This window comes from Oryctolagus cuniculus, chromosome 21, assembly GCF_051225735.1.
Source record: "Oryctolagus cuniculus isolate XC-2025 breed Fujian yellow rabbit chromosome 21, ASM5122573v1, whole genome shotgun sequence".
In the NCBI taxonomy this organism is placed as follows: Eukaryota; Metazoa; Chordata; class Mammalia; order Lagomorpha; family Leporidae; genus Oryctolagus; species Oryctolagus cuniculus.
In genome coordinates this window covers 27,592,929-27,616,823 of record NC_142887.1, presented here as the reverse complement: position 1 = coordinate 27,616,823, position 23,895 = coordinate 27,592,929, and the positions used below count along the sequence as shown (strand labels likewise).

The 23,895-nt window shown below is 51.7% G+C and overlaps 1 long non-coding RNA gene across 1 annotated transcript; it reads left to right on the top strand.

Moving 5' to 3' along the window:
• The first annotated feature begins 4,088 nt into the window (after nucleotides 1-4,088).
• On the top strand, nucleotides 4,089-7,045 carry LOC138847369 (uncharacterized). The gene is made up of 2 exons (XR_011385121.2): nucleotides 4,089-4,427; nucleotides 6,287-7,045. It is a non-coding gene; the product is annotated as an uncharacterized LOC138847369 (long non-coding RNA).
• Nucleotides 7,046-23,895: the final 16,850 nt, after the last annotated feature.

Sequence of the window (23,895 nt, the reverse complement as noted above, 5' to 3'; positions counted from 1 at the left end):
TTTATTTATTTATTTTATTTGAAATGCAGAGTTACAGAGAGGCAGAGGCAGAGAGAGAGGTCTTCCATCCTCTGGTTCACTCTCCAAGTAGCCACAATGGCCACAGCTGCACCAATCCAAAGCCAGGAGCCAGGGGCTTCTTCTGGGTCTCCCACACAGGTGCAGGGGCCCAAGCACTTGAGCCATCTCCCACTGCCTTCCCAGGCCACAGCAGAGAGCTGGACTGGAAGAGGAGCATCCGGGACTCAAACCTGCGCCCATATGGGATGCCAGCACTGCAGGCAGCAGCTTTACCCGCTACGCCACAGCACCGGCCCCCAGCCCCTAGCTCTTAAACATCTTGACCAGTGCGCCCACTCAGCTTGCTTGGACCATTCTAGGGCCCAATAGACTACAAGCTTCCTGAGGGCAAGACCTGAGTTTCTTTTAAGCCCGCTGTTGCTCCCGTGTCTGGCCCAGCGCCTGCACTCTGAGGCAGAAGGGGGCTCCGACATATTTGTTGGATGAATGAAGGGTGAGGCGTAACTTGCTACTGCTGCAGGTATACGGGCCTTTGTAGGCAGCCTTAATCCAAAGATTCTTTAGATCTTTGGGCCAAAGTTACATTGAGCCAAAATCCCCTTCTCCCTGGAAAATACAATTAGGTGCACCATGAAATCCCTGGAGCTACGTGCAGGTGGACTCCTCCCAAGGCCTGGTTCCAACGTGAATACAGTTCCCATAACCATTCTGCAGGATCTTTCCCTACATGGCCACCCCTGAGAAAGGAATTTAAAACCAGATAAGATTGAGGCTCGCTAAAAAGGCACTGGCCCCAGGACACAGGCGAGTAGGAGACCCTGGTCGTGTGAGCCCCTGAAGCAGTGGCTAATCCTTGCTCAGTAGCTGAAGCCATGTCCACAGTAAATTGCCTAAGCACAGTGGATGTGCCCCAAACCCTTCAAGCAAAGGGCATGTTCCCGCTTACCGTGTTCCTCCAGGAGTAGCCATGCAGTAAGCAAATGGGCAATCAGCAAGCAAACGTGATCGCAACAAGCAATCTGTGGTCTCCCCCTACCCATTCACACTGCTCAGACGCCATCTTGCTCAGGTCACTAGACTCTATGGCCAGGTGGTCAAATAAACTCCTTTCCTCTCGTATTCACTGTGCCTCAGCTTGCTTTCTAGGTGGACGCCTTCGACAGGACACAGCAAGGTTTTCTTCTTCTTCTTCTTTTTTTTTTTTTTTTTTTTTTTTGACAGGCAGAGTGGACAGTGTGAGAGAGAGACAGAGAGAAAGGTCTTCCTTTGCCGTTGGTTCACCCTCCAATGGCCGCCGTGGCCGGCGCACCGCGCTGATCCAAAGGCAGGAGCCAGGTGCTTCTCCTGGTCTCCCATGGGGTGCAGGGCCCAAGCACTTGGGCCATCCTCCACTGCACTCCCTGGCCACAGCAGAGAGCTGGCCTGGAAGAGGGGCAACCGGGACAGAATCCGACGCCCCGACCAGGACTAGAACCCGGTGTGCCAGCGCTGCAAGGCAGAGGATTAGCCTAGTGAGCCACGGTGCTGGCCAAGGTTTTCAAACTTGAAGTGTCCTCCGTAAGCTGGACCCAGCATTCTAGGTGTAGCCCGTTCAGCCAGGCAAGTGCATGGATGTTGTGGGATGATTGGGTCCTAACCCCTAATCCTTGCGAATGAGACTTTTTATGGAGGTAGCGTCTTTGTAGAGGTAATCAAATCAAGATCGTACTGGGTTGAATCGTGCTGGCCCTCAATCTGATGACTGATATTAGGAGCAAGACTTCAACGCACATAGACCCACCCGGCATAAAGCCATATGGAGAGAGAGAGGTAGAGATTGGCCTGATGGATAAGAAGCCAAGGGTGACCAAGGATGGCCAGCAGCCGCAGGAAGCTAAGAGAGATGCATGGAGCCAGCGCTCCCTGGGAGCCTCCACAAAGAACCAACCTTGCCGACACTCTGGACGCCAGGCCTCCAGAGCTGTGAGAGAAGACGCTTCTCTGGTTTCAAGTCACCCAGCTGGGGACACTTTGTTATGGCGGCCCTAAGACACTGACATGTTGGACTCTGACCCTTTGCTTGCTCTGTACATCAGGGTAAAACATCGTTCTTTGCAAGCGTGTGGTTGCATCCTTCAGAAATGTAAAGAAACCAGCTTCAAAACTACTGGAATTATTAGAAGGATAGAGGGAAAGGACTAGCCCAGATAAACCCGCCAAGGTCAGGGCATTCAGAAGCTGCGGAGAGCTGCAATTGTAATCTAGCCTATTCACAGTAGCACTTGAAGCCATAAATCACTTAGCAATAAACCTATGTGGATTTTGATAAAGAACACCACATAGTTTTTAAACTGGGAAAGTCTGAGAGAGCGCGGAATAAAACAGGTGTTGTTAAGAGGGAAAATTAAATCTAGGAAACCTCCTCTAGCCTCGAATTACCTTGCTAATTATGATTCCAATTAAAGCCACAGTGAGATCCATCGAAGTGTTTCAGAAGTCAACATTTAATGAGGAAGAGAAAACAACAAAGACAATTCTGGAAAAGAGGAGTGGGATGGGTTTGGGAGAGGCTTGTCCTACCAGATATTAGAAGGTGTCAACTCAAAACACTCAGGCATATGACATAAAACAGTGCCATAAACCAACAGGTGTTGGCTCAATCTTCAGTGCTTCCTTCCAGAATCCAGCTCAGAGTGAGACGAGATGGGGAAGACAGGGCCCAAGAAGACAAAACAGTAATAGGGAGGATTTGGGGCACCTGGGTGCTGACAGACTGTAAATCTTTTTTCCCCCTTTTTAATTATTTATTTGAAATGCAGGATGACAGAAAGAGAAAGGGAACTCGAGGTAGGCCTCCCATGCAGGTGGCAGGGGCCCACGTACTTGGACCATCCCCTGCTGCCTTCCCAGGCACCTTAGCAGGGAGCTGGCTAGGAAGTGGAGCAGCTGGGACTTGAACTGGCACTCCGACATGGGATGCTGGGGTCGCAGGTGACGGCTTAACCCGCTGCACCACAATGCTGGCCCCTCCTGCCCGCTGTCTGTATCCACAATCTGGAGTGGGCCGTCCCCGCCTGCTCTGTAACTCGATTGCTTTCTCGGAGGAAGGCAGCCTCGGAGCCCCGTCTCAGCAATGACAGGACATGCTGCTCCCTGGGAGGAGCCGGGGAGGGACAGGCAGGGAGGGCGGCATGCCTGTGCCCATCTGCTGAGCCCTAGCTGCCTTCTCCAGCCACTCCTGCTCAGTGCAGTTGTTCGAATTTCTGGAATCAAATGAGGTTGGGAAAGCACCCTGAATTTGCAGATTTAATATTCTCGGTTTCATCAGAGCACCGACACGCCAAGCTCCGTGCCAGGCTCCAAAGCTTCCCGAAGGTTCCCAACACGCAGTTCTTTGTGCCTTGCCTGGGATGGAATTGCACTGACCCCTCGCGAAGCCGATAGGCAGACTCAGCTGGGGTGGGAGGGGAACATGGAGACAGCCATGCGTGGTGGACAGAGCCCTGTAGGTGATGCTGACATGGGGCAGGTCTGAGAACAGAGCTTGTCTACTTCTTGCTTGATTGCACCTGACCTGGTGCAACACACACACACACACACACACACACACGTATGTATGTGCCTATGCATACATACGTGCAGAAAACTGGTCACGCCTGCAATTTTATTTATGTATGCAAAACACACACACACACACACACACACAGATCTTCCATTTACTGGTTCACTCTCTACATGGCCACCATAGCTGGGGCTGGGCCAAGCCAAAGCCAGTGTCCGGGAACCCCATCTGGGTCTCCCACGTGGGTAGCAGGGGCCCAAGCACTTGGGCCATCTTCTGCTGTTTTCCCAGGTAGCAGGAAGCTGGATAGGAAGTGGAGCAGCCTGGACGCCAGTGTTAACAGGTGGCGGCTTGACCGGCTGTGCCACCACGCCAGGCCCGTGCTGCCTTGTTTAATCTATTCTGTTCTTCTCAGAGTTACGTTTCTGTGTTAGGCACCATCTTGCTGAGGCCACTTAGCCTGACACATCTGGACTTCAGGATCCTAGCCTGATGCTACAAATAGAAGCCAGTTACCATGTGACCCAGCCCAAGGGAAGCAGGATCATGACTTTGGGGGTCAGGCTTCCCTCTGCGTGGATCATAAGCAAATGAGGTCCAGATTGGGATGAAGAAACTGCAAACAGACAACCAAACCTGTTTTGGAAGACCCAACCCTGTCCCTTGGGCGGCCGTAACTTAACTCATCCCCCAGTGTCGCCTCCAGGAGAAAAGCTGCCTAACACTTAAGTCCTAAGAAAATCGCTGCTCTGAGAAAGAAATGAGGCAGCTGGGGCCGGGCTGCAGCTGCTGTCCTGGAAGGAGCCAGACCAAGGAGCTAGACCAGCAACAACAAGGCCGGCCGCGAGAAAAATCTTCCAAGGAGGTAAGCAGCGGAAAAAAAAAAAAATCAAGATTCCTCATTTACATTGAGAGTAAACTTCCTGTCCTATTAAACAATGAGGCATTCAAAATCCGCCTGGGTAAAAGTCCCCTGATGCAATGAGACGGTGAGCAATTTCATGTCAGGCTGTTGTTAGGGGATTTATACATGTCCTAGCGAGGGCTTGAGGTGAAAACCCGAGCCAAGAACAATAGCCCTAAACCCCCACAGGCACAGAAAGCTCATTCCAGTGGCGTTTCCTTAAGAGAGCAGGGCAGACTTTTCACAAACAAAGTGACTTCAAAGGTAGGCTTGCATCACAGGCCTCCCCCACTTGACACATCCCTCCAGCCCAGACCCGGCCCCCTCTCTCTTGCTTGGTTTCCTCCAGGAGGTTCTCACACACATTGCAAAGCCGTTCCCTGAGACGGCGGGAAAGTCGCTTTGTCAAGCGCTGACGCTGGCCACGGCTAGGTGCTCCAGGCAAATCAGCGAGCGGTGACATCACACACTCACACACTCACACACACACACACACACACGCACGCCGGAGGCTCCAGGGAGGAGGGTGCTGGTGGGATGGGGGAAATGGGGAAATTTTCTTACATCACTTGACGTGCTTGTTTTCACTCACAAAATCCTGAGTCATGACTGCACCCAGAGGTTATAGATTCGGAAACCTGACTCCATTGGCTGACTCCCTGTCCAGGGCACCAGAGGCCGCGTGTATTGGCTGAGCGGCCCCCTCTCTAAGCTGAAGTGCCCTCTCGCTGAGGGGATTACGTGCGGACAGTGGCTCTGGAGCGGCTTAGTAAGCCAATGCCAGGCTGCTGAACAATATTTGACATCCGATGAGTTTACAAAAAGGGCAGTCTCTCTGTTTGTTTAAACCAAGATTAAGTGAAAGGAAAAGTTTTTCTTTCCCATCCCGAGACAAATGTGAAACACATGTTTTCCCTTTTGACTCTGCGAAGGACAAGGCTCAGCCCGTTCTCCCCACCCCCCGGGGCGGCGCGTCTTCCAGGGGTGCAGGATGTTCCCTCTTTGGTGGCCAAAGCCAATACAGTGCGAGGCCTTGCGTGTCCAGACAGCGGAGCTGATGGTCAGGGCCGAGTGCATTCCAGGGGGTCCCGTGGGGTGTGCCGGGGCCTCCCATTCCACCGGTAGGCAGGACAGTGAGATTTAGGGCAAGGCAGAGCGGGTCCTAGGAAGATAAGCTTGTCCCCTTGGGCCTTCTCTAAGCTTCCTCTCCCTTATCTGCAATGTGAAATTGGTCGACCCTTCAATGTCTTGAGTTTCCCAAGAATGCTCACGCAGGTTGACTTTTGCTGGCGCATGGGAGACAGGGCAGGCGACGGCACCCTTAGCCTGGGCTCAGGGCCATGTGCAGCCCTGAAGGTTGGGAGACCTCAGGCCAGGAGCCCTCCCTGCCACTAACTCACGGCAACCTTGAGCAGCCCACTTCCCCTCCTTGCGGGCCCTGCTCCTTATCTAAGAGATGGGGTTTGACTATCTCACCCCTGCTACAGTAATTCAGACATGTGACAGCCCGGATGACACCAGGGTGTAAAGTACTTTGAGTTCCTTGCAATGAGAGTCATTCATCTTGCAAGATAAGTTTTTTTTTTTCTTTTTTTGAAATGCTAGCCCATAAATATTTTGGAGATTATCTCAAAAATAAAAAAGAAAGTCAATATTCTTCACTCTTGGCTTTCCTTAAATTGCTACTGGTTCTGGGAATAGAAACAGCAAATGCCAGGACATCTCCCCTACCCAGGGGGTGGGGGTGGGGGAGAGGGGGCACCTGGCTTTAAGCATGTCACTTTACAAACTTCTGAGACTCAATCCAAACTGCCATTTAGTTCTCATTAGGACCTGGCTTCAACCACCTCTCCTACCTAAGCTCCTAGAACACACTGGAATCTCCACCACGATGCCTGCGTCAGCCCTGCGGTGTCTCCTCCTGAGGCAGTGGCCAAGCCCCGGACATGGCGGCAGGGAGAAGCCCCTGATCCCCAAGGCCATCGGCCTCTTTCCAGTCACCTCTCATTGCTAGAAACTTCTTCCCTGTACTGAACCAGCATCCGCTTCAGCCTAAACCCCAACCACCCGTCAGTCCCACTGGAGCCACCCAAGCCAGCTTCATTCCTCCTGCTGGGTGTTGATGGACAGGCGTCGTGGCAACCCTGAGACAGCCCTCTTGCAGACTGACCAGTAGTGACAGCTGCCACAGATTTCCCTCGACATAGTTTTCAGTCACCTGAACGCCACTGTGGCTACCTTGCCCTTTTGGTGCTCCAAATGGTGAATGTAAGAGTGACCCGGGGGTGGGCACTGCCACTGGGGATGCCTGCCCACAGCCCGTATCAGAGCACCTGGGCACAGGCCCCGGCTTCCCTCCCGACTCCAGCTTCCTACCTACGCGCATGCTCAGAGACAGCAGGGGAGAGCTCACACAGCTGGATCCCTGCCATCCACAGGGGAGACTGGACTGAGTTTCTGGCTCCTGGCTTTGCATTTTGGGCATCTGCGGAATGAAACACCGGATGGGAGATCCCTGTCTGTCTCTCCCTTTGTCTTTTTCTCTGCCTTTCAAATAAATTAAATTTTTAAAAATAAAATTTTAAAAGTAGCTAAATGTAATGTCCCAGATATAGACTGGTCGCACTAGTATCTGTCGTGTCTATAACAGTTAGGTTAGGTAAGCAACACAGCAATAGTTCAGTGGCTTAAAGAATGTAGAATTTTTTCCCCCCTCAAGTAACTGTCCAAGGTCAATGAGCCAGGCTAGCAGGTGGTTCTGTTCTCTGCAGTCATTCAGCAACCCAGGCCCCTTCCAGCTGGGGCTCTGCTCGTCCATGGGGTATTCCTGTCCACGCTGGGCTGCTGCCAAGATCCAGATATGGTAGTCAAGTAAAGGAGAGTGTGGCGTAGCCAGTAAAGCTGCCGCCTGCAGTGCCGGCATCCCATATGGGCGCCAGTTCAAGTCCTGGCTGCTCCACTTCCGATCTAGCTCTCTGCTGTGGTCTGGGAAAGCAGTAGAAGATGGCCCAAGGCTTGGGCCCCTGCACCAATGTGGGAGACCCGGAAGAAGCTCCTGGCTCCTGGCTTTGGATCAGCGCAGTTCCAACCATTGCGGCCAACTGGGGAATGAACCAGCAGATGGAAGACCTCTCTCTCTCTCTCTCTCTCTCTCTCTCTCTGTAACTCTTATAAATAAATCTTTAAAAAAAATAGAAAAAGGGAGAGTGTGAGGAGAGGGGTTGTGCCTACCTCCTGAGGGCCCCGCTCCCAACATGGATGACTCAATAGCCTTCCACTAAGGAAAACTCAGTCCACGGCCACACCCATGAGCGAGGGAGGCGGGAAATGGCACAGCCAGGCAGCCCCGCGCTGGCGCTCCCATCACGGCAGAAACACAGCAGGATGGACGTCGGCAGCCACGACAGGGGCCAGTCTCATGGGCTCTCAGCTGTGAGAATGCATCGAGCTTCTTTTGGATTCAAGGTCGACGCACTCACTGTCCTGCTGGGAACTCCCCTCCCTGACTCTCTCTCCTGCCTTTGCCCATGGCCTTGGCTTCAATGCAGCTTCCTCAGGGAGGCCCCCCTGCCCACCCCATGGGGCCCCTCATCACTCTCTCCTACCTTCACTTCTGTCCCTCCAGGCCCCAACACGAATTCATTATTTTACATGGTCACCGTTTCTCGTGTGTGTGTGTGTGTGTGTGTGTGTGTGTGTGTGTGTGTGTTTCTCTCTCCTGCTACGCTGCAGGTTACGTGAAGGCAGGGACCCTGTCCATCTTGTTCTCCAGGGTGTATTCGCTGCCGAAGCCAGTGCCTGACCCCCTGGAGGGCTGAGCAAGCATTTACTGGATCCCAGGAGACGCAGGCACTATATGTTCACTAACTGCAATCTTGTTTGCCAAGCCTTTCACACCGCTGGGTCACGCTGTGGTCAACCAAAAGCCCCACGTCTCTTCACACATCAACCACTGTGAAAACACATTTCTCCATCTGCTTTTGAGAAACCGATTTTTTAAATCCTACCTATGATATTTGACATGCATATCTGTTGTGTTTCAGGTGTCTCTCACTCGAACCCCAAGAATCGTTTATTTTCTGATATGTCAACAAACAGACGTCTGTATCACATTCAGTTCTGTAGTATCTGAAGCTCCGACAGATGTAGTCAGAGCTCCTTTATGTCCTTGGCAGACAGGAATGAAGATGGAAGAAAGACGCGGGACACACACAGAGCCCTGTTTCAGGACGCGGCTCGCGGCTACCCTGCCACGGACCCGTCACCGGCTCTTTGCAGGGGCGAATGTTTGCTGAATGTTAGCTTGTGCAGACCACACTCTTACCAAGAACTTCACAGAGCCCGTGCCAGAGGCTCTGCTGGAACGAGAGGCCTAATAAAATTGAAGGTTTTCATTCTCCTCCCTCACAGGATCGTGAGAAAACACCACATTTCAGCTAATCACCAGGATCCCCTGACAACACTGTCCAGTTTACCAGTCTAGTAACCTTATAAAAAACAGGAAATGACTAGTTCTTAGTGAACCCATACTTGACTTTCAAAAATTATTGCTCTCTCGTAAGTGTTTACAAACTCCTAATTTGTAATTTGTTCTGAAACTTTTCCAGGGTCTCCTTTCTTCTCTCTCTCTTCTTCTTCTTCTTCTTTTTTTTTTTTAATATTTATTTATTTGCTAGCAAGAAAGAGAGATCAATGCCATCTCCTTCCGGCTCACTCCCTAAACGCCTGCACGCGCTGGGGCTGTGCTAGGCCGAAGCTGGGAACTCAACCCAGGCCTCCCAGGTGTGTGGCGGAGATCCAGCTGCTTGGGCCGTCGGTTGCAGCTTTCTGACACTAGCAGGGAGCTGGAAACAGGAGCCCAGCCAGGACTCAGACGCAGGCACTCCAACAGGGGAGGGCACGCAGGACTCCTCTCAGGCCAAACGCCTGCTCCGGGTCTCCCTTCTGAACACGCTGCTGCCTGGGTCCATTTTCTGTCACCGAATCCTGTTCCATTCTCACACTTCTGCACTTCCTGCCTGCCTGCCTGGGTGTCCGATTCTAGAGTCCCCCTGGCTGGAGCTCCCATCACCACGCTCCGAGTCCCGGTGCGATCCGTTCCCCCTGCCCCTCCTCAGGGCTTGTTGCTGCCTCCTAGGCTGGACCAGAGGCACAGCTCAGGCCTGCCTCTCCTGGGCCTCAGGCAGTGCCTTGCACAGACCGCGTCCCATGAGGGTTTGGCGTTGCTAAGACAACTGAACATCAGCATTGACATCTGTTCGGGGACTAGCCCCTCATGCGCTTCTCAACTAAAGCTGTGTCCCAAATGCGAGAGACCTGCACTGAGCTCCTGGCTTCAGTCTGCCGGGGCCCAGCCTGGGCTGTTGTGAGTTATTTTGGAGAGTGGACCAGCCGAGGGGAGATCTCTGTCTGTCTGTCTGTCTCCCTGTCGCTCAGCCCTTCAAGTAAGTAAGTGAATAGATAAATAAACATTTTTCAAAAAAGAATGAAGGCGTCCCAAGGAAACTACATATCACTGGATTTTTTTTTTACACTCCTAGCAACCAATTTGATGTAAGACTCTGGGATATAAGGGGGTTAGGGACAGATGAGAACCAATCTAAACGACAGCATTTGTACATCTTGAAGGCTCGCGTGGCAAAGGAGACAATGCAAAATTCATAGCTATAGTCACACTCCACAGGGAACGTTTTGGTCAGCAGCAGACCCCGTCTAACCCGTGTAAGCACAGCCTATGACGTTCTCACGTCGGAACACGTCTGCAACCTTTGAACACCACACGGCAGCACAAGCCAGGTGTTTTCACACGTGTCACTTTGCGGAAGCACGTTGAGATCTGCAGACGACATGGTCACCTTTGTAGGAGGACTCATCAGACCACTCGCGGAAGCGTCGCTGGGCTGGTGACGAGGCTGAGAGCCCTGGACTTGGGCCCCTGCCTCCCACATGGGGCATCTGCATGGGGTCCGGCTCCTGGCTTGGCCTGGTCCAGCCTTGGCTGTTGCAGGCATCTGAGAAGTGAACCAGTGCATGGAGGAGCTGCGTGCACATGTGTGTCTGTGTGTGTCTCCCTTTCTCTTAGTCACTCTTGCCTTTCAGATAAATAAAACATTTTTTTTTTTAAAGTGTGTGGGCCGGCACCGCGGCTCACTAGGCTAATCCTCCGCCTTGCAGCGCCGGCACACCGGGGTTCTAGTCCCGGTCGGGGCGCTGGATTCTGTCCCGGTTGCCCCTCTTCCAGGCCAGCTCTCTGCTGTTGCCCGGAAGTGCATTGGAGGATGGCCCAGGTGCTTGGGCCCTGCACCCCATGGGAGACCAGGATAAGTACCTGGCTCCTGCCTTCGGATCAGCGCGGTGCGCTGGCTGCAGCGCGCCAGCCACGGCGGCCATTGGAGGGTGAACCAACAGAAAAGGAAGACCTTTCTCTCTGTCTCTCTCTCTCTCTCTCTCACTGTCTGCTCTGCCTGTCAAAAAAAAAAAAAAAAAGTTTGTGGAAAATAGAATTACAAGGTGGTTTATTTTGAGGCAGAAATTTTGAAATCCATGCCTATTTTCTTTTTTTTAAACATTTATTTGCAAGTCAGTGTTACACACAGAGAGAGAGGAGAGGAAGGGAGGGAGGGGGAGAGAGAGAGTAAGAGAGAGAGAGAGGTCTCCCTCCGCTGGTTCACTCCCCAGTTGGCCACAATGGCTGGAATTGCACTGATCTGAAGCCAGAAGCCAGGAGCTTCTTCCGGGTCTCCCACGTGAGTGCAGGGGCCAAGGACTTGGGCCATCTTCTACTGCTTTCCCAGGCCACAGCAGAGAGCTGGATTGGAAGAGGAGCAGCTGGGACTAGAACCGGCGCCCATATGGGATGCCAGCGCTTCAGGCCAGGGCGTTAACCTGGTGTGCCACAGCGCAGGGCCCCGTGCCTATTTTCACAATATGCATTTTCCATGAACTTTTTGAAGACCCCTCATAGAATTAAAACATTTTCATGTGCATGTACATTCGGAAGGCTAAGTGACGTCCCTCTGCATTTCATTCCCTGCTAACGCTTCTGTATCTGGCAGAAATGGCGTATCTGAGAGGAACAAGTTAGCTCTATTGGATCATCGAGCCCAATTCCTCCCAATGGTACAAGAAGAGCTTGTACCTTAGAGGGGAGAGGAATGAATCTCCCACTGCCGGGGTCCCCCAGATGTGCCACGGCGCTCACAGGGGGAGCCCCCTCCCCTTCCCAGCCTTCGGAAAGCTCCGGGAGACAAGCCTTCCTTCCTATCAAATGCTAATGACTCTACTTGCAAAACCCTCATTATAGAAACCCTATTTGCTGCTTGCTTTCTGAGCTCTAAGACATCCTGGATTAGTAGGAAAGCCACCCAGGTACCGACTCCGCGTTTCCCGATGGGCTGACAGGAGCTGGCGGTTTCTTCCTGAGTAACATCTCCGAAGGTCTGGAACACCGCCCGATGCCAGCAACTTAGGGACCACCAGATGCACTTCCCAGAGCAGGAACGAGAACCCATCGAAAGCCGCGCCAACCTCTCCACCATGGTTTCTGTCTTGCTCTTTTCTTCGGCTTATAACAGAATCCTGGGGGTTCCGTTTTCTGGCCGAGGATGGGATTTGGGCTCCCAGGTGTCAGCTCACACTGACCTGTGAGTTTTCAGCCTACTCTTCCTTAGCGCCCCTCTGCGAGAGGCCGCTCAGTGACTTAGCAAAAAGCTTCTCTTCCGGGCCCTTCCATTCCGCGCCTCGCTGTCCTCTAAGACGTCCAGATTTCTAGGAACCCGCAGTGCGGCAGCCACATTCGGTTTCCAGCCACAACGTTTTTGCTGGCCTGCACTTCATGTGAGCTCACGGCCACTTTCAGAGTTTCCCAAATGTCTTTCCAGCCGCCACCTTCCCTTCGCTCATTTCCTCCTGCTCTGGCTTCCCTCCTGGGTGAGCCCCATGGACCAGTGCCTCGATCTGACTACAACACAGCTGCCCATCACACACACACACACACACACACACACACACACCCAGCAGGTGTTAGGCTGAGGCACGAGCAGACGCCCAGGAGGACTTCACAGTGACGTCACAGGGCAGCAGTTGGCAGTAACTCAACAGATAACCACGCCGGGGTGGCTGAAGTCCCACAGTGAAGGCCGTCCAGTGACTCGGAGCTGCGTCCAGCAGTCTCGTTCCAAAGCCGGGCCATTCGTAAGTGCATCTTTCCCGCTGCCAAGCGATACGGGAAACCTGCTTCAAGTGCAGAGAGAATTCTGATTCTGCTTTTTCTTTTTCCAGTTGTGCTAAAATACGTGTAACACGGAATTCACCATTTTAACTATTTTTACTTGTATTGAATACATGCACCTGTCAGGCAACCATCACCCCATCCGTTTTTCACCCTTAAAGCTGGACCTCTGTATACATTAATCACTAACTCCCTCTCCCCCCTCCCTGCAGCCCCTGCAACCACCATTCCACTTCCTGTCTCTCCATTTGCCTATTCTGGGCACTTCGCACAAGCAAAACCATACAGAACTTGTCCTTGTTCTAACTGGCTTATTTCACGTACCATAAGGGCCTCAAGTTTCACCAGTGTAGCAGGTGTCGGGATTCCCTTCCATTTTAAAGGTGGATGAAATTCATTGTACGTACCCACCATATTTTGCTTATCCAGTCACTGTCGCGAGATTCTGAGATTTTAAAGAGCGAAGCCTGTATTTTAACAATGGAGGAGGCCTGGAAGAGTCGGTGGCGTATGGTGGGATGAGCACTAAACAGGACACCAGGGAGCTGGATTTTAGTTCCTGTTCTGCCTTTGGCCCATGGCAGATGGCTCCCATCAGAGTGAGCTGGAGGAGTTCCTACATCAGAGCCGGCCGGCAGGTGGGCTTTCGGCAGAGGCTGACGCTGCTTTGGGACTCCGGCCTCCCACACTGGACTGTCTGGTTTGAGTCCCAGCTCCGCTTCCGAGTCCAGCTTCCTGCTAATGTGCACCTTGGACGGCAGTGGTGATGGTTCGGTGGTTGGTTTCCTATCACTCGCACGGAAGACCCGGATGGAGTTCCCGGCTCCTGGCTTCAGCCTGATCTAGCCCTGGCTGTTGTGGACATTTGGGGGCTGCAGCAGTGGATGGAAGACCTCTCTCTCTACGTGTCTCTACGTGATGTGTGTTTCTCTGCCTTTCTAATTATTAAAAATAAATAAATAACTTAAAACAAAAAGAGCCAGCTGAACTCCTGGGAGGAACGCAGATTCCTCGAGTTGGTCCCTGCATCAAGGCCTGAGACTCTGCGTGTCTAGAAGGAGTCTTGGCACACTTAGTTTCAGAACGGCTCTGGGCCTCATTCTCCCCACCTGGACTAGACCAGAGATTAAAGAAAATTATATCTGTGTCATTCTCTCTCTCTAACTTTTATGATTTGAGAGGCAGAGACACAGAAACCTCCCATCAGCTGGTTCACTCCCCAGTCGCCCTCAAGGACCCTTGGTTGAAGCCGAGAGCCAGGAGGTTAATCCAGCTCTCCCAGGCGGTGGCAGGAACCCAGTCATTTGAGCCATCCTCACTGCCTCCTGTGGTCTGCAATCAGCAGGAAGCTGGAGTCAGGAGCCAGAGCTGGGTTCAAACACAGGCCCTCTGATATCAGATGCCAGTGTCATCATAGCTAGGCCAAACGTCTGCCATCCCCCACTCCGATATTTTTAAAAATGGGGCTGCAGTCTTCCTCAGCAGAACACTGGGGTTTCAGAGAGAGAGAGAGAACAGGGACTCCTTGGGGGATGGGGGCCAGGCCCAGAGCAAAGGGGAAATCCAGTGGCAGGGCTCGGGTACCCCCCAACCCCCCCCCACATGCACTTCAACCAGACCAGCTACGCATTCTCTCTTTGCATTGAAGATTTCACAGAATGCTTAAAAGTAAACTTAGGGCCGGCACTGCGGCTCACTAGGCTAATCCTCCACCTGCAGCGTCGGCACACCGGGTTCTAGTCCCAGTCGGGGCACCAGATTCTGTCCCGGTTGCCCCTCTTCCAGGCCAGCTCTCTGCTGTGGCCAGGGAGTGCAGTGGAGGATGGCCCAAGTCCTTGGGTCCTGCACCCGCATGGGAGATCAGGAGAGGCACCTGGCTCCTGGCTTCGGATCAGCGCAGTGCGCCGGCCACAGCGCGCTGGCACCAGTGGCCATTGGAGGGTGAACCAACAGAAAAGGAAGACCTTTCTCTCTGTCTCTCTCTCTCTCTCACTGTCCACTCTGCCTGTCAAAAAAAAAAAAAAAAAAAAGTAAACTTAGAACCAATGGGCCAAAAAATGAATTGTAAATTTCATATGAAATGAAATGAATTTTTAAATTACTAAACAAGCTTTTGAAATGATCATTGATTTTCAAATATGATTGCTTTTGAAATTATCATTGATTTTCAAATATGATTATTTTATAAGCTTAATTGGCTTTTAACTCTCTTGTTTTGGGTTTAACATTTCTCATTTAATTTTAAGCTCTGGCAAAAGGTTTCATAGAGCTTTACATATCCTTCCTGCCAAGCTGTCAACAGGCCGTTTCTATAAAAGGGAATTTAGTATACCCAGCAGATGTGCACTATAGAATGCACGCATTGGTCCATATATCAAAACTATGCCTAATCTCAATATTTATCTAAAAAAAGCCGTATATCATTTGAAAGGCAGACACATACACGGGTCTCCGGTGCTGTATCTCTCCCCAGACGCCTGCAGTAGCCAGACTCAAGCTGGGGGCCCCACCCAGGTCCCCCACATGGGTGGCAGGAACTCAGCTGCCTGAGTCACCGCCGGCTGCCTTCAGGAAGCTGGAATCGGAACAGGGCTGGGAGCCAAACCCAGCCACTCAGATACGGGATGCGAGCAGCCCAGACAACATCCTAATCACCACCCAAATGCTGCCTTCAACAGTTCTGACTTGTGATTTTTAAGACTGATCTTCAGACCTGCGGGCTAGGCTGGTGTCTCCCTCCGAAGCTCTCACTTTGGCTCCATCTGTGGAGCTGTCAGACAAGTCCATTAACTCTTCATGGGGGGCCCTTGGAAACGTCCTTCCTCTCCCAGCCCCCCTCCTCATCTCCAGGCCAGGATGACAATGGACCCCTGTGCAGAGCAACTCCCACCCCATCCAGATCACTGGGGACACGCCCCCGCCTGACCCCGGGACCAGCAGATCACTTCCCGAGGGTCTGGGTCTGAGGGGCTACCTGCCAGCCTCTGCACGTGGCCAGATCTGCGACTGGGGGCTGCTGTCTTTGGCCAGTGGACTAGAAATCAGAAGACCATTATGAAGAGAGAGAGAGAGAGGAATCCATGTATATGTAGTCAGAAGCAGGAACAAACCCAGAAACCTTGGAATTTTGAAGGCTTTGCAATTTCTAGCTCCAGTCCCTTTCCAAAGACCAACCACGTGCTTGGGTTGCATGAGGCAACCCTGCAGTTACAACAGATTCACCTCTCCTTCCTTAGTATTATTTGCATATACTAACTCGAGATGGTTTCTGTCACTTGCGATTGGACACGTCTAACTAATATTCTGTGTAAAAGAGGAGTCCAGTCCAGTGTGCAGAGTACTGTAAGAGAAGTACGGATGCTAAGTTATCCTATGGTATTATTGTTTCCCTCTCCCCCTTTGGACTAAATATCAGGCTCACTGGCCAGGCTGATTGCTCCAAAGGTAGTCTTATTTGGAAGGAGGCATCAAAGACCAGAGGGCTTTTGAAATGCACACGAGGGTGGGGATTTTGAAATGCAAATATTTCCAAGAGTAACACACATGAAGAACAGCTGAGGCTTTCCGTGTTCCAGGAGAGGTGCCAGGAATATTCCTCCCTTCACTCCCTCCTTGCTTGCCCTGAGTCAGCACGGGGACCAGGGGCCTCTACTGTGGGAGGAAGGGGCAGTCCTGCAGTCACTGTGTGTCCTAGGTGCTGGGATGAGGACTGGAGACAGGTGTAGGGGAAGACATCTGCCCTGACTCACAAAGAGTTCTTGCTTAAGGGGAGATGGAGAGAATGGACAGAAGTCAGGCCACTGGGAGAGAAGACTGTTGGAAGCAGGGAACGGCCTGCTCGAAGTCCCAGAGGTAGATGGCGTGACTTGTCACGAGCCCGGCCCAGGGGGCGCTGGTGAGGCTCCTGGGTTGCTCACATCGAGGCTTCTGGACTTAGGCCCTGGGAGCGCTGGAGGTTTTAGGCAGGGGATAAACCTGGGCATGCTAACACTCTAGAAAGCAGGTTCAGTCTAGAGGCAGAGAGACTGGTCAGGGGCTGTGTGGCAGGAGAGGACACAGCCATGAAACTTGCTGTAGGAGAGGTCTGGGGGAGAGAAGGAATTGAGCTGGCGCATAGAGCATTGCAAGGATCTCAAACAGTCCTCACGTGTTACCTGTCCCCCCCCCCCCTTTTTTTTTTGACAGGCAGAGTGGACAGTGAGAGACACAGAGAGAAAGGTCTTCCTTTACCGTTGGTTCACCCTCCAATGGCCGCTGCGGCCAGCGTGCTGCGGCCAGCGCACCGCCCTGATCCGAAGCCAGGAGCCAGGTACTTCTCCTGGTCTCCCATGCGGGTGCAGGGCCCAAGCACTTGGGCCATCCTCCACTGCACTCCCTGGCCACAGCAGAGGGCTGGCCTGGAAGAGGGGCAACCGGGACAGAATCCGGCGCCCCAACCGGGACTAGAACCCGGTGTGCCGGTGCTGCAGGCAGATTAGCCTATTGAGCCACGGCACTGGCCTACCTGTCCCATTTTACAGGTGAATCTCGGCGGGGCTGAAGTGCTCATCCAAATTCACACAGTTAGCAAAGTGATGCTGAGGCGTCTGGAGTCTGAGACGACTATGCCACTGCCAGCTGTTGTCCCTTAGCACAAACTGGCCCCCCAGCAGGATTTAGAGAGATGAGACACAGGTCAAGTGAGTTTCATTGTGGGAGACGGGATCTGGGTTCAGGTCTTGGAAGATTTTCCAGGAGCGCAGGCCTGGGTGGGGCGTTGCCTCAGAGAGACCTGGGACAACTGTGGGGTATGGCCTAAGAGGGTGGGGATAGCAGGCAGCAAGGCTGTCAGGAGAGGATCCCCCAACTCCCCGGGACAGGGTAGAGTGACACCAAGACCAAATGTCGACTATTTCCAAGTTTCATTTACTGATCAGCGTGTTTGGAGAGAAACAGCTAAACAGTAGACTGAAATAGAATGCAGCACAGTATAGCTAGACAAGGAGTGGAGGAGACTGGGGATGGGGGGCGGGGTGTCAGGCCTCAGGACACGAGGCCGTGCAGACCCTCCAGGCGCTGCGATCTGGGGCAGCCGCCGCCTCTCCAGGCTGTAGACAATGGCTACTATCCAGTTGGCGAAATACTTGTGAAGCTTCGTTGAAGTGACATGCACAGAAACATTTGGTAAATCCTTTGTAAGGTGAGTTGTGCAGTCTCCCGAGTTGTAATTATTATCTACTGAAGCCTTCGCAGGAGACGGATTGTCTGTCAGTCTGCTTGTTGGCACTCTCTGCTCCCCGAGTCCCCAGCTCTTCCCTTGCAGGAGTCAGTGGATTCCGAATGAAGGGGTGACTTTTCAACAGCTAAGCTGCTGGTGGTTGGAAGAGCTGATCAGCTCCCTGTCCCAGAGCCTTGTCATCCTCCCAAGACCAGACGCAAAGGCTTAGAAAGAAAGAAAGAATTAGAACTAGTTTCCCAAACACCTGAGACAGAGAGACTTGACCTGCAGGTTAGGGTCAAAGAAACACGTCATTTGACCCAGCTGGCTGCCTGGTACCGCACCTTCAATCTCAAAGAGCGCCTGCCTTCCAGTGGCTCCGAGGGACCTGGGATCGGGGACTGTGCAGTGGGGGAAACGGTATTTAAAATGGGGAGATGAAGGGGGAGAGAGGACTAAGGGGCTCAAGTTCGTCAGTTTTGGTTTCCTGGAAAAGCTAAGTTTGACTTACAGCTGAGGTTCACCTGACTTTCTGGGAGCACAACTCAAGTTAGAACATCAGCCAGGAAGCCTGAAAGAGCTCACAAGCTGCGAGCAAATCCCAGCAGGTGCTTAGTGTGGAAATTTATTTGCATACGGGAAGTAATTCCCAGACAGGGCCCTTTGCGAAGTCTGGCCTGTGGCCCTTCTCTTTACTTACCTAAAAATAGGTAGAAAAGCTCAGGGACCCATGGGGGACTCAGATGGCTTTGGCCTGCCTGGCCGTTGTGACCATCTGGGGAGTGAACCAGATCTGTCTCTCTCTCTCTGTGTCTGTTCCTCTTTCTCTCTATAACTCTCTGCCTTTCAAATAAACATGTACATAAATCTTCTTTTTAAGATTTAGTTTATTTGAAAGGCAGAGTTACAGGCAGAGGAAGAATGAGAGAAAGAGGGAGGTCTTCCTTCCACTGGTTCACCTCCCAAACAGCCACAATGGCTGGGGCTGGGTCAGGCTGAAACCAGGAGTCTGGAACGCCATCTGGGTCTCCCATGTGGTGGTAGGGGCCCAAGTATTTGTGCCATTTTCCACTGTTTTCCCAGGCACCTTAGAAGGGAGCTGGATCAGAAGTGGAGCAGCCAGGACTCAAACCAGTGCTCACTCATACGGGACGCTGCTGCTGCAGGCAGCAACTCAACCCTCTGTGCCACGATGCTGGCCCCAGAGATACATAAATCTTTTTTTTTTTTTTTTTTTTTTTGGGAGGTAAAATAGCAAGGTTTAATAGGGCAGGGACATCCGTAAGGATGGATGGGCACCTCTCCAGACGGAGCCTGAGAGACTGGGGGGGGGTGGTGGTGGTGGTGGTGGTGGAGGTTACATGGTTGAGGAGAGATTACACCTGGCCAGACCAGGTGGGCGGCTCAGCAGAGAGGCAGAGGGCTGAGCGCGCCCATAAATCTTAAAAATAAAATAAAATCTCAGGGACTGAGGCGGGATCAAAGCAGTCCTGTTCTGATACTGGATGATTCCTTTTTCTTTTTTTGAGATGGGGGTCACTCTTTGATTTCCCCTTTCAAATATTTTCTGCTTCTGCCTCCTTAATTCGAGCCAGAAATTCAATTAACAAGGAGGAAAAAAGAGAAAGTCTTTTCGAGCCAGCTTCCTTGTGCTCCTGAGGGCTTTGGAGGTCAGGTCAGCACACGTCTGTGTTGCTTACCTCTCTGGCTGTAGACAGGGTGGCATGTGACTTGGCCGGGATAATGGCCGTGGTAATGACCACTACTATCTTGGATTCAAAGGCTGCTCTTTAGACACTGGCACAGTTGTCAGGCAGTTTTGTTTACTGAATAAAAATTTTATCAAACATATTGTCATTATTATTATGATCATAAGCCCTATCAAAGAAAGAGAAAGCAGCCAGGCCAAGGCACACGTAGGGGCCCGGTGCTGTATCAGGACTTGGGGTTTCCTGTTGACTAGCCTACATTCTCTGCACTGGGACTCACTCCCTCACCCCGCCCTCCAGAAAACGGAACAATACCAAGTGGACCTAACGTGAAATGCTTTGAAGGAAAACGGCACACCACGTTTCTGGGCTGCGACAATGTTTTCAGGCTGCCTCGAAGAAACTGTGTTTAGCCCACTTTTAGAGCAGCTCTTGAGTGTGGGGAAGTAAGGCACCTGTGAAATCAGGAGCCCCTCACCCTCCCACAGACCCCAGGTGCTTCTGAACTTAGCGGGGCTGGCATTCAGGAAGTAGACTAAGAAACTGAGTGGTCCATCAAGTGCACAGCTTTCTATGGGAGAAGGTTCACAAGGTGTAATTAATTGAAAAAATCAGGAAACTGATACATAGGGAAATACAGATACAGTCCACTAAATGAAATGCTTTAATACACACACACACACACACACACACATACACGATATGAGGTCGTTCTGAAAGTTCGTGGAAAATGGAATTAAAAGGTGGGTTTGTTCTGATGCATTCTGAAATCCATGCACAATTTTCCCATATTTATATTTTGAGTGAACTTTTTGAAGGCCCCTCATATACACGGATTTCAAAATTCCATGAAGTTATTGATGTACTCTCATATATTAAAATGAGTGGTGGGATTATGAGTAATTTTTTTACTTCCTTATGCTTTTATTTTCCCAAACTTTCTACTGTAAGCAGTTATTATACTCATAGCAGAGCATGGTGATTACAAAGACTTTGGAGCCAGACTCCTTGGTTGAAATCCTGGCTCCACCGTTTCCTACGACAGTGAGCAAATTACTTCTCTTTGCCTTAGTTTTCTCATGTGGAATAGTAGAAATAAATGTTGCACCAAAGGATTATCATGACAATTAAAAAAGGTTAATATGGATAAGATAAATTTAAAATTGTAAGGTTAGTTTTACTTATTTGAAAGGCATAGTTACACAGAGAGAAGTAGAGGCAGAGAGAGACAGACCTTTCATCCAATGGTTCACTTCCCAAATGGCCACAACACCCAGGGTTGGAAAGGCCAAAACCAAGAGCCTGGAACTCTGTCTGAGTGGGAGGGGCCCAAGGGCTTGGGCCATCTTCCACTGCCTTCCCCGGCGCATTAGCAGGGATCTGGATGGGAGAGCAGCAGCCAGGACCCTAACCTGTGCTCATACGCCAGTGTACCAGATGGCAGTTTAACCCTCTGCACTGTTGCCGTTGATTTCTCAACAATGTTGCAGTGGATTCGTTTCTGAGAGGAGCAGTGTGGTGGGGGCAAGAGGCACAGAGTCACCACACAGACCCCGGGAGTCGGGTGAGAGCAGGCTTGAGGCCAGCAGCCCGCAGACTCGTTTATTTCAGTTGGTACCACATCTTATATAGCCAAGTCCAGCCAATTTGGTCAAGGGGCAGTCTATGCCCCAACAATCACAGCCTGTTGCCAGGCAGTTTCAAATCCATCCAATCACAGCCTGTTGCCAGGCAGTTTCAAATCCATCCAATCACAGCCTGTTGCCAGGCAGGCTCCGTTGCCAGGTGGGTTTCAAAGCCATTCCTGAGTAACTGACGCTCGCTTGCCAGTGGCCACCTTGGCATGGCCTTCTCATTCCACCAACACTGCACCACACTGCCAGGACATTTTTTTAAATCAAGGGAGTGGGCCTTTGGGGCAGTGGTTAAGATGTTGCTTGGGGCCGGCACTGCGGCTCACTAGGCTAATCCTCCGCCTTGTGGCACCAGCACACCGGGTTCTAGTCCCGGTCGGGGCGCCGGATTCTGTCCCGGTTGCCCCTCTTCCAGGCCAGCTCTCTGCTGTGGCCAGGGAGTGCAGTGGAGGATGGCCCAAGTACTTGGGCCCTGCACCCCATGGGAGACCAGGATAAGTACCTGGCTCCTGCCATCGGATCAGGGCGGTGCGCCGGCCGCGGGGCCATTAGAGGGTGAACCAACAGCAAAGGAAGACCTTTCTCTCTGTCTCTCTCTCTTACTGTCCACTCTGCCTGTCCAAAAAAAAAAAAAAAAGAAAAAAAAAAAGATGTTGCTTGGGACACCTGCATCCCATATCAGAATGCCTGGTTCAAGTCCTGGATCTGTTTCTTTCTTTTTTTTTTTTTTTCTTTTTTTTAAGGTTTTTTATTTATTCAAAAGGCAGAGTTAGAGAGAGAGAGAGAGAAATCTTCTATCTACTGGTTTACTTCCTAAATGGCTACAACAGCTAGGGCTGGGCCAGGCCAAAGACAGAAGCTTCCTCCACATCTCCCATGGTGCAGGGGCCCAAACACTTGGGCCATGTTTCACTGCTTTCCCAGGCACATTAGCAGGTAGCTGGATCAGAAGTGGAGCAGCAGGGACTCAAACTGGCGCCTGTATGGAATACTGGCGAAGCGGGTAAACCAGCTGCCTGCACCAGCTCCCAGCTCTGTTTCTTACTAACAAGTACTTGGGGAAGCAGCTGGTGATGACGATGCTTGAATCTCTGCCACCCACGTAGGAGACCTAGATTAAATCCTGCCCTTTTGGCTTCAGCCTGGCCCAATCCTGGCTGTTACAGGCATTTGGGAGTGAAACATCAAATGGGGCCGGCGCAGTGGCTCACTAGGCTAATCCTCCGCCTTGCGGCGCCAGCACACCGGGTTCTAGTCCCAGTCGGGGCGCTGGATTCTGTCCCGGTTGCCCCTCTTCCAGGCCAGCTCTCTGCTGTGGCCAGGGAGTGCAGTGGAGGATGGCCCAAGTACTTGGGCCCTGCACCCCATGGGAGACCAGGATAAGTACCTGGCTCCTGCCATCGGATCAGGGCGGTGCGCCGGCCGCGGGGCCATTAGAGGGTGAACCAACAGCAAAGGAAGACCTTTCTCTCTGTCTCTCTCTCTTACTGTCCACTCTGCCTGTCCAAAAAAAAAAAAAAAAAAAAAAAGATGTTGCTTGGGACACCTGCATCCCATATCAGAATGCCTGGTTCAAGTCCTGGATCTGTTTCTTTCTTTTTTTTTTTTTTTTCTTTTTTTTAAGGTTTTTTATTTATTCAAAAGGCAGAGTTAGAGAGAGAGAGAGAGAAATCTTCTATCTACTGGTTTACTTCCTAAATGGCTACAACAGCTAGGGCTGGGCCAGGCCAAAGACAGAAGCTTCCTCCACATCTCCCATGGTGCAGGGGCCCAAACACTTGGGCCATGTTTCACTGCTTTCCCAGGCACATTAGCAGGTAGCTGGATCAGAAGTGGAGCAGCAGGGACTCAAACTGGCGCCTGTATGGAATACTGGCGAAGCGGGTAAACCAGCTGCCTGCACCAGCTCCCAGCTCTGTTTCTTACTAACAAGTACTTGGGGAAGCAGCTGGTGATGACGATGCTTGAATCTCTGCCACCCACGTAGGAGACCTAGATTAAATCCTGCCCTTTTGGCTTCAGCCTGGCCCAATCCTGGCTGTTACAGGCATTTGGGAGTGAAACATCAAATGGGGCCGGCGCAGTGGCTCACTAGGCTAATCCTCCGCCTTGCGGCGCCAGCACACCGGGTTCTAGTCCCAGTCGGGGCGCCGGATTCTGTCCCGGTTGCCCCTCTTCCAGGCCAGCTCTCTGCTGTGGCCAGGGAGTGCAGTGGAGGATGGCCCAAGTACTTGGGCCCTGCACCCCATGGGAGACCAGGATAAGTACCTGGCTCCTGCCATCGGATCAGGGCGGTGCGCCGGCCGCGGGGCCATTAGAGGGTGAACCAACAGCAAAGGAAGACCTTTCTCTCTGTCTCTCTCTCTTACTGTCCACTCTGCCTGTCCAAAAAAAAAAAAAAAAAAAAAAAGATGTTGCTTGGGACACCTGCATCCCATATCAGAATGCCTGGTTCAAGTCCTGGATCTGTTTCTTTCTTTTTTTTTTTTTTTTCTTTTTTTTAAGGTTTTTTATTTATTCAAAAGGCAGAGTTAGAGAGAGAGAGAGAGAAATCTTCTATCTACTGGTTTACTTCCTAAATGGCTACAACAGCTAGGGCTGGGCCAGGCCAAAGACAGAAGCTTCCTCCACATCTCCCATGGTGCAGGGGCCCAAACAC